Source organism: Trachurus japonicus, chromosome 22, assembly GCF_045865225.1.
Source record: "Trachurus japonicus isolate A0001 chromosome 22, Traja_1.0".
Lineage (NCBI taxonomy): Eukaryota > Metazoa > Chordata > Actinopteri > Carangiformes > Carangidae > Trachurus > Trachurus japonicus.
In genome coordinates this window covers 28003799-28021644 of record NC_140928.1, presented here as the reverse complement: position 1 = coordinate 28021644, position 17846 = coordinate 28003799, and the positions used below count along the sequence as shown (strand labels likewise).

The 17846-nt window shown below is 41.5% G+C and overlaps 1 protein-coding gene across 2 annotated transcripts in view; it reads left to right on the top strand.

The window, feature by feature from the left end:
* The window catches only part of LOC146964205 (leucine-rich repeat and fibronectin type-III domain-containing protein 2-like), a 182730-nt gene that overhangs the window by 55931 nt on the left and 108953 nt on the right, over positions 1 to 17846 (top strand). The window contains exon 2 of one of the 2 annotated variants that reach the window (XM_085767762.1): positions 16523 to 16645. The gene's annotated coding sequence lies outside the window, so the exon portion shown is untranslated. Of the gene's footprint in view, positions 1 to 16520; positions 16646 to 17846 lie in introns of those variants that run through there. The other variant, XM_085767763.1, reaches the window with a different exon arrangement.

The following is a 17846-nucleotide window of genomic DNA, read 5'->3' as shown; positions in this document are numbered from 1 at the left end:
TGCAATGTGTGCGAACAAAGAGCGTGGGACTTATGGGTTAGTGTTTTTTTTTTTTTATCTCCGGAGGTTGGAAAAATGTAAAATATAGCTCATGAAGAGGAGATGGCACACAACAGAGGCCACAAACTGATATATACTGTATGTATGCATTACTCCGCTATGGAGGTTCATTAATTTCAAATGAGAGAATGCATTATTCCCGTATCGTATCGCTGCAGATGCACTAAACCTGGGCCACAGAGTTGCACGCATGCGGTAAAGCCAGCCCTGTTTGATGAGTTTCTGAGCTAATCAAAGCAAAAAAAAACCTGAAAGAGGGCAAAGAGGATGACAGTGCCTCCAACCCGCAGGGCATGAGTCATATGTTTGTGGGTTTTGTGCTATTTTGAGGATTTTTCCATGCAAACATTGATGTATTGCACAGTAAAATAACTACGTAACAGAGCAAATCTCTATAGAAACTCAAACGCATATTCTCTTCAATCTGGTAGAATTTGATATTGGTACTGCTAAAATGTTAGTGGGCTTTTTGTTTTGCTGTCCATCCAAAACAGCACTGTGAAACCAAGGCAAAGTGCAGTATCTGCAAAGAGTACTGTACTCCCTACATTCTATAACAAAGTGCCGTATCTGCACCAAAACCAAGGTAAAGTGCCGTATCTGCCATAAAACGGTCAAAATACATTTAATACAGTCCACCTTTATCTAATCAATTATAGACCTGGTAGTTATTCATAACTTGATGCTTAAACCTGACAATGAAAAACACAAAAAGCTGTTTTTCTCTCTTTACAGATACTGCACTTTGCCTTTGTAGGGCAGCTCCTCTTTTTATACCTATTTATACACATTGGAATACCTTTGAGCAGATGCACTGATCACAATTACCAGTTTTGAGAATCTATACACTTTATCTGTCAAGAATAAATCCCATTGTCACAATCATTTCATGAGAAGAGGTTAAAAAAAAAAAAATCCAACTTTATGGGCAACAGTGTACATATCATTTTTTTTCAACTAGCTAATTAACGAGCAAATAAATGAACTAATTAACCATGAATTAGTGCCAGCCTTTGAGCAAGATGCCCAGCTGTGCTAACAATGCTAACAGAAGTGGATGCTTGACACAGTTACTACAGCACAGTCTCAGCTCCACACCCACCCTCCCCCATCCTCTTTTGCTCATTTCTTGGATGGGCTGAGAGTTAGTCAGGCTCCTGCGGAGATGGAGACACGGGGGTACGGTACCACGCCCTGAGTTTCAGATCTGTGTTTTTAGAAGCGCATCAGTGAGGAAAAAAAGCTGACGAAATGTGTGGAGAAGCAGGATGACACAGGGCACCAGGAGGCACCGAGTGACTTGATGAATAAGAAAATGATGTGAATCATGTGCTCTGGTCTTCTGAGTCAACAGATTTCAACCCAATTAAACAACTAATGGATCATCAAAACACCAAATGAGGGAATATCTTTTGGTAGAACGGTCTCCTTCCCTCCAGTAGATTTACAGAGACTTCTAAATTCAAGTTCATTGCATTGAACCTGTTCAGTTTTCTTTCTGATTTTATTTTATTTCATGCATCCTGGTTTGATTCCATTTCTTACAATTCATAATTCCATCATAATTTATTTTTCTATCATATTTATTGCTGTTTTATATTCTTTGTTTTGCTGTGAATCACTACAGATCAATGTCTGCATTGTGTTGAATGTGCTATAAATAAAGCTGAATCGAGTTGTATGTGAAAATAGCTTAAATTTGTTTCTGAAGTTAATAATCCAAATACAAAAAGCTGTATTTTTGACGCTCTGCATGGCTTTACACAGAATTTACATAAAACTTAAATGTGAGTGGTTAACAGCACAGATCCATTATAGATTAAATGTGATCCAGGCATAACGTTGTAGCTACGTACATGATACAGTACAGTATGTGCCTGCGCCCTCTGAGATACCGCTCCGCCTCAGGCTTTGTGGAAACATATTTTCTGTTTTTGATGAGTAAACTCGAGGAAACACCACAACTGCCCGAGGACACGCCGCGGCTACGCTAGCAGTGGCAGCTTCATACAGCCCCTCGCAGATGCTAACAGCTCTGCCTCAAGGCCAAAGGCCAAGCAGGAGGGCCGGGTGCTGCTAACCTCCAGCTTCAACAGCTTGTTGTGTGACATGTTGCCTTTGGAAAAGAATATGTACGCTCGTGCGTTAGGGGTTAAGTGCAGGGAAGCTTCATCTGGAGATGTGGGCTGGTTTGATGTGCTTCAGATCAAGTGCGTGTGTGTGTAGTTAGTGTCTGCGAATATGCAAGAGTGTAGCTGTGGGTATGTACATGAAAATTAATGAGCGTCTTCACACAGGAGAAAAAAAAACTGATAACAAACATGAGGATAAGCGAAGCAAAAACACTGATGTGTGAAACAACAAAGCTCATATAGCTCACGTTGCAGCTTCCTAATTATCGGTGTTAGCTTGGAAGAACACAGTGTCACATGTGATGACAAAAACAAAGTCTTGACCCTCGCCCCCCCCCCCCTCTTTTCCGTGGCTTTGAAGCACTTTCCATTCTGACCACAGAAAGAAATATCAGATTGCAAGTGACCCCGGCCTGCCGCTCGAAATCCCAGCGCCGCCATAAGAGGCTTTACTACAGACTAGAGGCGGGAGAATAGGGATAATTTAATGAAACATTAGACGACAGCACTCCACAGGCCTTTAACAAATTGCTTTCTCTGGATGCCAAGCTCAACTCAGTTCGGGTTTCCTCAAGGAAGAGTTAAGTGAACGCGCGAGGAAAGAATAAGGGAAGTTATTCAGCTGCGGCGTTCAGGAGGTTGGATGTGGTAAATGCCCTGGGAAAAAAAACAACAACAACTAAAAATATAAACACAATTGAAATATACTGTAGAAGATGAGGCTGCCCCAGTGATGGATAAGCCCTGCTGGGAAAGTCTACCTGTGAATTCATGAGAACTTTCCACAGGATGGATTAAGTGTGTCAGTGAGGCTGTTGACTTGTATCCAGGTAGAGCAGAAGGCACATTTCCTTTTATCCACAGATACCTATGGGCATAAACAGGTGGCTGCTGTGCGCTGGCAATGGTAAGCGAGTAAAAAAAAAAAAAAAGGTTGGCCTTATTAAGACACCGGCATCTCCGAGAGAAGTTGTGGCTTTCGCGAGGCAGGTTCACCCCTCATTACCTCTTTGTGCCACAGAGCGTCCTTTACCTTGGGATTTAAAGCTGGCCACTGAGCAAAGCCTTGAATTAGCTTAATGAGAAGAGCCAGGCACGTGACTTAAAGCTCACATGGGGAGAAACTCACAAACAGGCACTTAGAGCATATGATTGTAGTCTGTGGATGGGGTTTCTAGGTTTGTGTGCAAGGTCAGCGGTGACTTTACATTACTTTATGTTTGTGTGCATACATGTGTCTCTCTTTGCTTCTGCTAATGTGACTGGAGTGTTTGGAGTCTGGGTGTCTCAGCGCTGTGGGCAGATAAAGAACACATTACGTGCATACCTCAGTTCTGCATTGTTGCCTTTCAGTGGCTCCTGAGTGTAAGAGATGCAGCAATGTTCAGAAACCACTGAAAAGACGGGACCTCGCACTTTAATGTGAAATATATAGCATTGAGGAAATGCGTCCTTTTGACAAATACAACTACGTCTGGTAGCAGATAGTAACAGCTGTGTAACCCATACTTTAACAATATTTATATCATTACACATGCAATATAGATAACTAATGTTTTTTTTTTCCTATGATGAATAACACAGGCTTTGTAAGTTTGTCTCCTCAATACCATGAAATGAATTGTAAATAAATTAATGACAGCCTTTGTTTAATTATTAAAGAGCATCAGCACGCGTGAAATATATGATAACAGCATTAAATATGCCTCATAACAACATATATAGATTGTGTTCAAGTGGTATTAATCCATTAGCGCTGAGCAATTAATCAGAATATTATTGCAATACAGCCAAGTGTAATATTAAAATGGTAGGAAATGTAATTGTTTGATAATGAGAAAAAAACATGTCACAGACAAACCAAAAATGAGACGTGGTGCTACACAGATTCTGCACACAAATGACACAATGACACAAATGTTCATTTCCTGTTTTATTTTGTCTCATGTTAGTTTTGCATCCTGTCTTTGTCCTGTTTGTCTTCATTGTGATTGTCCGTCCTGATGTGCTTCACCTGTGTTCATTCACCCCTGCCTCCCTTGTGCATTCAGGTTTCTGTCTTCTCCTCTGTCTTTGTCAGTGTGCCTTGTTTTTTTGTTTTGTTTTTTTATAATGAGATGTTCTGTTTGTAATGATCCTTTTTTTCTTGTCCCGAGTTGATTCTCCTTGTGTTTGCTCCTAACGGCCTTGCAGATGTGAATGAACATGTTTTCAAAAATGCAAGAGATGACCGTTCTAACAGAAACCATGACGGATAAAGACACTTCTTTTTCCCCTTTTTCAGTAGTCTCATCATTGTATGTTATACAAAATACTAATTAGATAGCAGAAGATGTGTTGCACTGTTGCTTAATCACTACCAGGCCGACACTTTTAGACAAACACTGCATGTTGTGTTGCTCTCAGACAAAGCCTGCTAATGATTAGCAGCCAGCAGCAGCGAGTGCTGCGTGTGTGTACCTCTGCAGGAGTGTCTGTTCTCCTGTGCACTCTGCAGAGACGGCCATTTAAATGAATTCTTTGACCTCAGCTCTTGATCAAACAGAAGGAGCTGTTTTCTCTCCCTCTCTCCTCATTATTCTCCTGCTGTTTCCTCTCTGTGGCTTCGTCTCACCGTGCGCTCGGACGCCGGGACCGTCACCGAGAGGTTAGAGTTCCTCGTGGCTTGACAGTTCATTGGCGGTCGTGAGCGATTGCTCACACCGTTTTTATTTTATATATCTATTTATTTTTGTGACCAGGTGTTTTTTCAACAGAAATGTCATTGTTGAGTGACGCTGCAGTGAGCAGAAAACAACTAGTCAGTTGAATGGAGGTTGTGTGAGTACGAGCCTGTCCATGTAACTACGATTGTGCACGCATAGGAACATGTGAATGTTTTTTTTCCCTTTACATACTGTATACTATACATTTACACATATGAAGATATATACATTGCTTTTTCTTTTTTTTATATTTTATATGTTCATTTATATATTCTTCATTGGCTTTGTGGAGAGTGCGTGGGCGGGGTTGATGCCAGGCCTTGCTTGGAAACAAGATTTATCTCAAGCAATCTGCCTGGTAAAATAAAGGTAGAATAAATTTAATGTGTTGTGTTGTGTTCTGAAAAAAAGTCTATAAGTAAAGTGCTTAAAAAAAAGTAAAAACAGAGGGGACGGACAAAGCTTTTCACATGTTGCTTCATCAGATTCACTCTAGATTGTCATCAGGTGTGTGCTTAAATAGATCATGATCATGACAGCCTGACAAGCAATCAATGAGATAAAAGTACCAATTTACAAGCTCATCTACAGTATAAAATGCAAATACATACAAATACCATAAATAGCATGAGAAAGATATAAAGAGTAATACAAATTCCATCATTTGACAAGTGTCAACTCTCATAATAGGAGACAATATAGATGAAACAAATATTGTAGATCATAAAAAAGTATAATAATTAGGACCCATTACAATAATGAGATACATTAAAAATCAAAAAGGAGTGTATACAGTATAAGTAACCACAAAATATAGAAGTATCAAAAATTATAATATATAGGAATGCATATCCAAAAACATATCAAAAAACATGGGCTAATGTAAACCAAATCAGAGACACTCCACAAGCAGTTAGTCAGTTGAATGGAGCTTGATGTTCATGCTTCAGACTGGAGTGAAAGAGTGAGAGATGGATGAGCCGAGGCGACGTCCTTGACTGTGTGAGCTGTGACCCCAGAGGCCAAACGCGGACTGGCTGGTTCCACTGGGTCTTAAGTAGTTCTTAATGTCACCCCGTGGCCTGCAGTTCTGGGAGCAAGGCGTCAGCTGTTGCTTCATAAATCAAGAGTTGTAAATCAAATCTACCTCAGCGAGAGAGCTATACCGAAACCCTGCGGGCTTGGGTGAGCGCCCTCGGCCCTTTGCGGCGAGTCTGCACATGCGGCGGCCGGCCTGTTTTGGTGCTGTAGATCAGTAGCGTGTGAGATCTAAATGAGTCCACGGGCTTCTTTTTGTCAGGTAATGCTGACAAGCAGAACATGGAAATCACATTAAGCCCCTCGTGTGTCATCATCAATGTGCATGGCTGGCTTTGTAGACAAGTATTAAAACCTCTCGGAGGCAGTAGTCTGGAAAGCACCTTTGATCAAGACATGTCCAGGAGCTCAGTCAACCCACGAGCAGGTGGATCTGTTTCAGCCAGGAGATGGAAGGAGTCGGTGTTTGGAAAGCCACGGGCATGCTTTCATGTCAAAGAGGCGCTGTACGCGGAGCGCTCACAGTGCATAGCGTTCATGTGGAAATATCTGAAGGCCTACCAGACCTACTTTGGTGTCCCTCTTTTATCCTTCAGAGTAACTGCCAAGTTTTGAAAACACTGACCTATCCAGAAACACAGTTCACTGTAGCAGCCTCGTTTGCTGCAGCTCATTCACAGACCTATTCTGACATAAGTGGATGGAGGGAGGGCGCAGGGTGGGACTGAAGTACAGTTCTGTCTGTTTCTTTACACCTGAGTGTTTTTACATTATTATGGTCTGTGCTGGATTCTGTTGCTAACGCCACTTTGGGGAGGATTCAGATTCAGAATAACTGTATTGATCCCTGGAGGAAAATCTTTCCTTTGTTACAAACTCTGCATAGTAAGAGAAAATCAACATAAAGTGTGATATAGATAAATAAAATATGTTTGATGAAATAAAAGCAGAATAAAATAGGATACAAATAGAATGGGAATAAACACAAATAATAATAATACTTCACATAAGTACATGCACTTGGCGTTTAGTATAGTCAGAATAGGGCAGGTGACTCTTAGAGTGGATGAGACAACATACTGTGTAAAAATCTCTCTAAAGACCCTGACTGCCACGAGGTACAAGTGTTTCACACATAATAACGTGTATCTCTATTGCAACAAGTGTAATAAAATATCATTCGGAGCAGTAATTGCTAATACTAGATATATGCAATGGCCCCTTGGCCACTACATAAACCTCTCTTCATTGCTTCTCAGCTTCTCAGGATTAGCCATTACCACATTTTTATAGTGGTGCATGCGGTGTCTACTGTCCTGGCACATTTAGATTTTTTTTTTTTTTTTACATCCTAAGAAGTGCAGGCAGATGTAACCTTAACAGTCTGGTTTCATGCCTACTGGCCATGCTGACTGGTTGGAGGAGTTTGCTGTTGAGATCTTTGTGTACATTCCTGTGTATAACCATAGTAACTGTTGGACAGGTACTTTCAACAAATATCCTGTCAACGTGCACATGTTTTTGTTTGGTACAATATACTACACTTTCCTGCATCAAGTGTTTCCTTCATGAAGGTTATAGTCTTCTATTTTTGTTTAAAGGGATAGTTCAACATTTTTGGCAAATTGGCCCATTGCCATAATCCCTGTAGTTTTTGGAGTTTAGGTTGGTGCAAGCTATTTTTAGAACGGCGGAGCAGAGCCGCAAGTGCATAGACTGCTTGCCAAAAAACTGCCCCCAATGGGAACGTGCATCAGCGGTTTTGCATGAATTTACCTTGAAAAACAACTCTGTCTCGTAATGTTCCGTTATTATCTCACAGCGTGGTGAATGTGCAGGTCACAACTTGTCCACCAGAGCGTTTTGGAGTTGTTGGTGAGTTTGATGAGGGAAACCAAAAAATGCCATGAGCCTCCGTAGCGTAGCTCTGAGCAGCTCGCTGCTCTGCTCCGCCTTTCTAAAAGTAGCTTGCACAGACAGTCTGTGATGCTGCTATGGACAGGTGTTGCTATTATTTTGTCCACCCCATTCAAATCAGTGAGATTAAACTAAGAAGCAGAGATGTGAGCAGCCAGGCAGAGAATCAGTGATAGGTGTCAGGCTGTAATGTGGCTGTTCATATAACTGTGACTGTGAAGTAGCTGATGCCAATTAACTCATAGAGGCTGATGCTCATACACTTGCTATTTTCAGCACACGAGTGTGTTCACATTGACATGTATGGAAACACAGAGAGCACTGTTGACGTGGAGGGACGACTCAAGTGAGGAAAGCAGCTTGCAGGTGGACAACAACCGTGGCCATATACTGCAATCATCATTCACAGTGAGGGCACGAGGGCGGTGTTTGATTTACAACATCCTAACATGATGAAATAACTGCAGCACTACAGTAAGCAGTGTACACACAATGCTTAAGAGTGAGTATCCAGTTTAAGACACATTCTGCATCTGCCTAACATTTAGCATGCAGAGTGTGAAGGACTCAAACAAAACAGGAGAGCCCCAACAGAGGTCAGGTGGGCCGGTGTGACCTGGCTCTGCTCTACCTGCTGGATTCAGGTAATCACTTGACTGTGAGCTGTGTGAGGGGAATGAGGAGCAGGAGGCTATTTACTGTCTGGACAGGTTCAGTCCGTCTTTCTTTTGGAGTTTTTACACCTTTAATGACGGGACAGCAGGAAAGAGACAGGAAATAAAAAGACAGAGAGGGGGAAAGACACACAGCAAAGGGCTGCCGGGGGAATCGATCTGGGGCCGTTGCAGCGAGGACAACATCTTCTGTATATGGGGCGCCTGCTCAACGCCCCTGTTTGAACTGGATTAGATTATCTCTATAGATCATAGTATATAGTCACACGTTGGAGATACAGGCAGTCTTATAAAATGTTTGCAATTATACCAAAGCTGCCAGTGGCATTTATACAATAGCCTACTAGGGCTGTCAAAAACAACAACAACAAAACAATTTGTATTGCATTAAGATGAATTTCGTTCACTTCCTCCAGTTGACACAATTTACAGTGGAGAGGTAAATGAGACGGTCTAGCCCAGTGGTTTCTAACCTTTTTTGACATGCTGCATTTTATTTGAACTCAATTTATAATCCAGAAAGTGAAAGTATAGAATACAGTTGTTTAATTTTGTGTGTAGTGTTTTTAATCATAATTTAATTTAGAAGTAATAATTACTTACCCCGTGTGAATTCCAGGCGACCCTACGTGGGGTCCCAACCCCAAGGTTGAAAAACACTGGTCTAGCCTATGGAGGAAGGCCTGCTGCAGTTCCAGGCCCCAAAGTGTGGCTCCTGTCGCCGAGCAACCTTAACAGCTGCAGGTCATTAGATGATTACTTAATGGGAATTGGCTTTATGCACAGCTCCACTACTTCCTGAACTTAAACAAGCTCCTTTATTTCCTGTCTTACATTATTGGACAAACTGATTAATCCAGGTGTGTCTGACCATTGTTGTGACTACTGAGGTCAGAGTCAGACACACCTGGATTAATCAGTTTGTCCAATAATGTAAGACAGGAAATAAAGGAGCTTGTTTAAGTTCAGAAAGTGGAGCTGTGCATAACGCCTGTTTTCCATTGACCAGAACATCACATTTACAAACAACCTAGAAACATATAGATCAATGTAGAAAATCTTATTGAAATTATCTCAATTTACACAAACACATTCATGCTATCTGTATTGCTAAAAAACAACAACAAAAAAAGTTTTTTCGCCAGGTATTTCCAAGGTTATCAGTATCATGGTTAAAACGCTAGTACCATCTTTGCACAGCTTAAGCGAGTCAGTCAGTTTAACTCCATAGACATAAAATTCAGCAAATCATATTTCATGCGATACAAACTGTTACAAACTATGTTACAGACGTGAGCTGTGTTGGCGGCCTTGTTCCTTTTAGCTGCTCCCTTTAGATATAGATGAAAACACTTTTGCCTTTTGTCATGAACATGTCACACAACTCAAACGCACGGTTCCAGTGATGTTGCAGCAGTGACAAAACAAGACCTTGTAGAGGATGATGCATGGTGAGTAATTCCACAGATTGTGAGGCAACTTTCTTTCTTGTGTTGTCTGCGTTCTGCACCAGAAAAGTCACACAAACAGACTCAGTTTAGCTCTTAGGAATGGTTTTTGATTTCGTGCAAACTGTTTGAAATTGAATGCATTTGATAGCAATGTGTCAACAAAACAGACAGAATGACGCCATTGGTTGTGTGAGTATGTAGTAAGAATGAGAGTTGGCGCTCTCCTGCAGATTTCTCCATGAACCTTTTTGCTAATGGAGTTACAGAACTCCATCCGAAGAGGGGTGTGGGGGGGTTAAATGAGGCAGTGAAATGACAAGAAATAGACTGGAAAATATGAGAAACAGATTGGGGGTTGGCCTCAAACTGATGTGTTTTGGTCACCATAGGTGCCCAGCAGAAATCTTGGTGGGTGAATGCATTTTAACTCCCCCCAATTCATATGAAGTAGACACAGCTTGTCTCCTACTATAAAAATCTCTCTGGATCAAACACACTTCCCCATGCTGTGTGTTTTGGTGTTACTTGGTTTTTGTAAAGCTTCAAAGAAACCTAGTCAAGTTAAAACCTATTCACTCACAACACAGTCAAGTGGGTTTCTCCTACCTTAAAGGAAATTGTGTTACATTTGATACTTATCCGTACAAACAAATGAAATCCTGAGCCATGTCGCTGGGAATCACATTTTTCATCAGTCATTGCGACAGATATTGTGAGTAAATGGACTAGGTTTGACAGGTGGGATGACTGTCAAAGTGTTATCAAGGAGTGAGCTAATAACTAAAGACAGGAGAGAGAAACACAGAGATAAGGTCAACACAAGAGACTGTCGGCTAGCACAAAATCCCCAGCCCATAGGTCGTCTGTGTAGCAGGTCGTTGTTAAGCATTGTTGTCTGCCCTCTGAGACGACCTCTAGTGGCCATTATGACTGAAGGAAGACGTGTGGTAATTTGGTATAAAATGTGAAAAAGTGTACGTCAGGAGGTTTGGAGGGCTGGATGGGTCAACGATAGCCCCGTAAACCAGCCTCTCTAAGTGCATTTCATTTCATTCTGAGGGAGAGTCTGGCCTCATCCCCATTCTAAGCGTTTGGACTGAAACCCTCAGAAGGCCGAGCCAATCAGCGTCGCCCGCTGTGATTGACACAGCACGTTGGCCAATCAGGGACCGACTGGTGCAAAGCCCCGTCACTACACCAACTTGCTGATTGGCTGAATGGGGTTGTCTGTCAACGCTACTACCAAAGATATTAAACCGTCTTTGCTACTACTCCCGCCCAGCTCCTGCCCACCCCAAACGCTGACAGGGGGGATGAGGCCAGACTCTCTGAGAAATGAAATGAAATGCATTTCCGCGAGAGGCTGGTTTACGAGGCTAGGTCAACAATAGACAGAGGAGAGTGGCGTTTGATTGGTGTGGACTACAGTTCTCAACCAGCCAGGAAGGGTCGACCAACCAGACCGGATGCACGGATTCAGTCTGAAAATCTGTACAAATTACTGGCCACCTTTTCTTGTTCTTTTTTTGTTTTTATAAAACACATCTTGCTGGTACAGTATGTTGTTCATAGTGAAATGCATTGAATCGGCACTGTTCATTTTGGTGATGATTGTCTGCTAACAGTAGAATCTATTAGAACGCAGTTAATGCCATCAAGTGTTTTTGTTATTTTTTTGTCTAGCTTAGGGCCAGGAATTAACGCTGTGAGTCTGGTTGCTAGTTGGACTGAGAACTGTAGTGTGAATATAGTAATTTATGTTATTTCTATTGTCCAAAAAAAGTACACTGTTATTCCTGTAACCTTGACAAAAGATCATCTAATAATGAGGAAGTCATTTTACCTGAAATCATGATGTTTTACAAAACCTAAGCAAATAACTTTAGTCCATCTTTCCATTGTCAATACACTGCTTATCCACTTAGGGTTGCGGGGGCCTTGAGCCAATCCCAGCTGACGCAGGGCGATGGTGGGGTACAACCTGGACAGGTCACCAGGGTATCACAAGGCCATGGGCAGTTTAGAGTCGCCAAGCAACCCCCACATACCGGGGAAGAACACGCAAACTGGGAATCAAACCAGGACCTTCTGTCTCGGAAGCAGGAGTGCAAACCATTGGACCACCATGACGCCCAATAGTTTTAGTGTACACACTTAATTAAAGCCAGGATAACCATGGTGATATGTGTATGCCGCTCTCAGTACAGGCTGTGTGTTTATTATTGTAACCATGTCAACCAAGGCCTGATATCTGTTTAAGCGCAGGAGAACTAGTTTTTTCTTTCCCATTGCACTACAAAACTGACCACTTCTTACCCTCCATGACATCTTCATGTTCTACTCTTGTGTTAGTAATACAAAATATTCCAGTCTTTATTTATCAGTGAAATAACCATATAAAACCATCTGTGGCAGTTGTTATCTTTATCACACTTTCAAAAGATAAGATGGGATGTTAACTGGCTGTTGAGGCTGAGGCATCTGAGTTTAAAGCCGCAAGACTGAGATAATGTATGGCATATTTAAAAAGCATCCACTCTACAAAGCCTGACAAGATGAATCATAACATTACACCTAATTGCTGACTCATGTGTTAATGATGCATTGAAAAATCTAACATTCCTTATTAACCTTTCCAGTTTCGAGTTCGCACAGCTGTCGGCAACCCAGAGGCTTAATGACACATACTGTACATTAGGGTTTTTTTTTAATTAGCGTTCAAATGGCTAAATTGCATTTGTGAAGGTTGAAAAGAGATTTTTAAACATAAAAAAACAAGATAATGTGAAGCGGTTTAAGTCTGAAAGAAATGATTTAGGACTGTAGCCTCTACAGGTGTTCATATACAGTCTATATTCATACTGTATTCAGCAATTGCATATTCAGTGTATATACATCACTTTGAACATAGAACATACCTTTTATTTGGTGAAGGTGTAAAGCATGGGAGCAGCTGGTGGAGCAAAAATGAACCATTTCCACTGGATATTTTGGGGGATATTCTGCACAACATCCAGGCCAAAATAGAACGGGTGATGGAGAGACTGTCAGTCCACAAGCAGATATATGGTTTCAAATATCTCAGCACTAACTCTAACGCCCCAAAGCATTTACTCTCAGCAAAAGGTTTACAGCTGCCATTTTGAGAGAGGAATAGCTGGTGTTGGTCCAGAAAGGCAGGATGTCTCCTCTGCTGGATGATGATACATTATAGAGACTATAGAAGGGCACTTGAAGAGATGAGACTTCAAAGGAGCAACTGAGATAGAAGCTGCCCAATCAGATCTCACTTCAGCGGGATAATAGTATTCGGATCCCCAGAGGCAGAAACGAGGATGTGTCATAAATTATGAATTTCCATGAGAACAGATATGGATGACGGTGTCATGCAATAATTGCCACAGCACTTAGCTTCAAGTGAAGCTGGCTGGTGGCTGAGTGATGTATGCTGCAGGCACCTGGTTGGAAAACACGCTGAGGTGATTTGCAAAGTCAGTGTGACACAAAGAGGCGCCCCCAATTATCATGCTGACCTAAGGCTCTGTGATGGGACAACCTCGGCTCGTGACCTGTAGAGCAGCGCTGTGGGGAGCGACGAGGAGGGTTGGGGGGGTTTGGGAGGTTAAGGTTAGGAGAGCCTTCTAATAGAAACAGCTCTCAGAAATGTTTTACTGTAGAAATGCAGTTGCAGCTTGCAACACTGATCCATATCAGTATTACAGTAACTGAACTATTTCAGATGTTTGGTCTAAAATGAAAGTAAAGCACAAGAAGTGTGCGGTATATTGTGTCCAAATTGTGCTTTTAAAGACCTTTATGTAAAGAGACAGTGCAAATACAACATAATCCAACCAAAATGATTTCTGTCACCCACATACATGTGTTTCATAGCTAAGGCAATATATATTTATAGAAAGACAGTCTGAATTGTACTGCTTTGTACAAATCTTTGTCACAATTGTTAGTATTGCCTTTGACTTTACAGTAAAATCAAATGCTTTAGTAATCAAGACAAACTGACCTACCTGATGACACAAAAGTGGGCGACAATAACAAACAATTCATTCAATATTGCGGATGGATGGATGGATGGATGGATGGATAGATAGATAGATAGATACAGGGCCGGCTCTAGCCATTTTGGTGCCCTAGGCGAGATTACTCTCAGGCGCCCCCCCAACAATGATCATAATGATCATAACGATAACATAGCAGTGTATCTCTATGTCCTCTCTGACCCTGAGATACACAATTTGCACAACAATCAGTAAAATTGCATTGAGTAAATCCTGGGTGAAGACATGAAAAAATTAGTCTCTTCACAATCATGAGAACAAACTGTTGTGGTGCTTGAAATGGGTATACGAAAGTCTGGGCTTCACAAAAGCAGTGGAATATACTGTATAAGGCGATAAATGTAGAAAAAAAATTGTGAAATTGCTTTTTGAGCATAAATGTTAGGCCTAACTGTCATTCTCACCAAATGTCTCAAATGTGGGATAACAGAAGCTAAATATGGACTTCACATTACATTTCAAACTTCATGAGATGTGTGTAGCCCGAAATGAGAAATTTTCTCCAAATATCAACTAAATAGACAAAAAACACACATAATTTAAAATATTTAGCCTATATAATGTACCCTATATGTGTTGTCACTGTGGTACTGTTTGAGAGGTAAAAAAAAATAAAATAAAATAAAAAATAAAAACTAGATTGATAGCTCAGCAGGTCTGAATACAGAGCTGGAGCTGATCTGGAGCTGTGGCCCACTGGCCCTGCTGTCTGAGCAGGCTGAAATCTCAACTCTCTCTTCTTTTTTCATAATCTTCCTCATCAAATTAGTCAGAACTTTAAACCTCTGAAGCACCGTCGTCATCCTCACTGCTTCTCTCTCTCTCTCTCTCTCTGCTGTTTCGAAGCGCTTCACAGTTGTTTTGATTGACAGATCGTCAAGGGCGTGCGGCCGTGCGTATTTGAAAGAGGAGAGTCTCCCGATCACAGTAGTTGAACCGCATCTCTACTGCGTAAATGACCGAAATATGAAAAACAAACAAAAAAAAAACATATTGAGACGGTCGCGCAAACGCGCCGGCATTTGTGCCACACATCAAATTAAAAATGTGGCGTTTCTAACAAGAAAACAGCTTGAGAGCATTCCTGCTGCAGACAGGTACCTGCTGTGTGTGTGTGACTATACACAATTTAGGAACATGTTTGTCATTGTTTATTTATTTGTTTTGGGGTTTTTTTTTCTACACAGAAAACACTAAGTGGGGGGGGGCACCAGCGGACATAAATCATTATTATTGTCATAATTTTTTTTTCTTCCCCTTGACTGGCGGCGCCCCTCCAGCAGTTGGCGCCCTAGGCGACCGCCTATATCGCCTATGCCAAGAGCCGGCCCTGGATAGATAGATAGATAGATAGATAGATAGATAGATAGATAGATAGATAGATCTATCGATCAGTCTTTAATTGGAACATGGAACATGAGGAACAAGATGCAGTAGGCCTACTTAGGTCAAGCAATAGGTCAGGTCATTAAATAATAATAATAAAACATCAAATGAACATTTTTTTAAATTGGTAACCTATAAACAATTTAAAATAACTGTCAAACCATGCAGCAAAAAAAAAACAAGCTTTGAATTAATTCAACACAATGAACTCTCAGAGAAAAGGCAGCCTCCCCTCTGCCACCTTCAAGTTGGCCTCTTCCACTTCCTGTCCCGCCACAATAAGAGGCCATCTTAAATGGCATTGCTTCCTCTTTGGAAGTAAGGAGAGCTGCCAGAGCCATGCAAAAGAAGCAAAGGAAGGTCAGTCGCCTCTATTCAGACATAGAGAAAAGAAACTTAAAGTAGCCAGTCAGTTAAAATGCGTGCACTCAAATCGACCAGAAACAGAAAACCATGTGTTAGTGTGTCATCATTTGAGATATATATGTTTTGTGAAAGGAGAAATCCTAAACTTAAGTGGTGCCATGTGGTGTGGCCACCATATCTATCTCTACATTTCATTTTTCAATACATTGCATCTCTTTTGTTGATGTATACCAGCAGATATGTTACAGGTTGTGATTCTTACTGCTCTGTGTGAAAACAAACAATGTAAACATACAAAGCAAACAGTTCATTTTAGCATACATTCAACCAACCACCCACTGCATTACATGCAATAATTCACAATTTCTGCATCATTGTATTCAATATGCACATTTCCATTGCACAAATAATACATGCTGTAAATTTAATCATTGCAACATCCCACAGTTTTACTACTCAATACACAGCAGCTCTTTCAAGCCCTGCAGAACTCCACCTGTAATAATGAACTATGTCGAGTCAGTTTCTTTCTATGTATCATCCAACAAAAAGCAAACTGACAAAGAAACAAACAAAAAAAAAACTACGCCGAGAAGAATGAATCAAAGGCCAAACCTGACCCAGGGTTTGGGTGTGAACGCATTAGAAGCTGCAGAAAATGTCTAAGATCAGTGTCATTGCTCATCCTCTGTCTCTCTGCTCATTGTTTTCCTGCAGGTGAAAGAGTGAACGGATGAGGTGGAGGACTTCTTCCTCTGCACACACACAGACGTCACCTTGCGACGCTCATCCGTGGGAGGAGGAGAGAGGATTGTTTGTTGCCCGCAGGAGGAATTCAAGGTCACTACACAGTGCGCTCGCACTCACACACAGACACACACACACACACACAGAGACACACACACACACACACACACACACACACACGCACACACACATACACACACAGACACGGAGGGAGGCTTGAACACCAATAGATGGAGAGAGGGAGTGTCTTTGCCTCTGACAGTTTTGTATTAAGAGGCGTCAAGTGAGTGTGTATGATGTTAGGCAGGATCTGCATCACCTCTATGAACAAATACTCAGCCAGTGAAAAAAAATCTGTTGGAAATCTAAGAGAGTAAAGGCTCTGAATCACAATCATGATTCAGATGAATAAAAGACAGTTCTTTGTCCCCTTTCCTTCTTTTTCCCTCACTGTTGTTCCTTCACCCTTACTTCTGTCCTTTATCTCCCTCAGAAAAGAAAAAAAAAACTTTATATATCCAAAGAAAATCAGTGATAAACACTTCCAAACAAACGTTAGACTGTCCAAGGTTTTTTTTTCCCTGTGAAGTCCACACACTGTGGAATTTGGATTTTAATTGCTTCCCCACAGATTGCTGCCTCACTGAGAAACTGGGTTAATTGCATAAGAAGAGAGAGCCACTTGCGACCTTCAATGAATGCTGCCAATTACAGTTACTGCAGCCTGTGTGCTGCAGCGTTGGAGGTTATTTATCCACAGATATGAGTGGGAAAGGGAAAAAAAAAAAAAAAAAGGTGATAGCCCACACGTCTTCCTGTTTTATATGGATGTTGACATCGGTTTCGGAAAGCTTTTAAAGTGTCAGTCGTGCAAAGCTGCCCTGACAGGATCATGTTTACTGTGTAATTCTGCAGCCTACACGTGTCAGCGTCAGGGCAGCAGACGTATGGAGCTGTGCAGGTTGATTGGATTTATGGAAGTTGCTTTGATTTAAAGAGTAAATGGGATTTGAAAAATGTAAAATGTCTGAAATCATAACAGCATCAATATGTCTGTTTACTCCCATTTTTACTGTTATTCCTCCCTCCCTGCTCCCTCGTCCTCTTCCTCCCTCCTCATTTATTTGAAGGTATTGTAGACAGAAGAGTCCACACAGACAGACCAGTCCAGCCTTCCTTTCCTTCCTTCCATCTTTCATTCATTCCACCTCCCTGATTCTTTTCCCTCTCTTCCATCCTTTATGATTTCCTTCCTCCTGGGTCCATTCTGTTCTTTCCTTTCTCCCATCCTTGC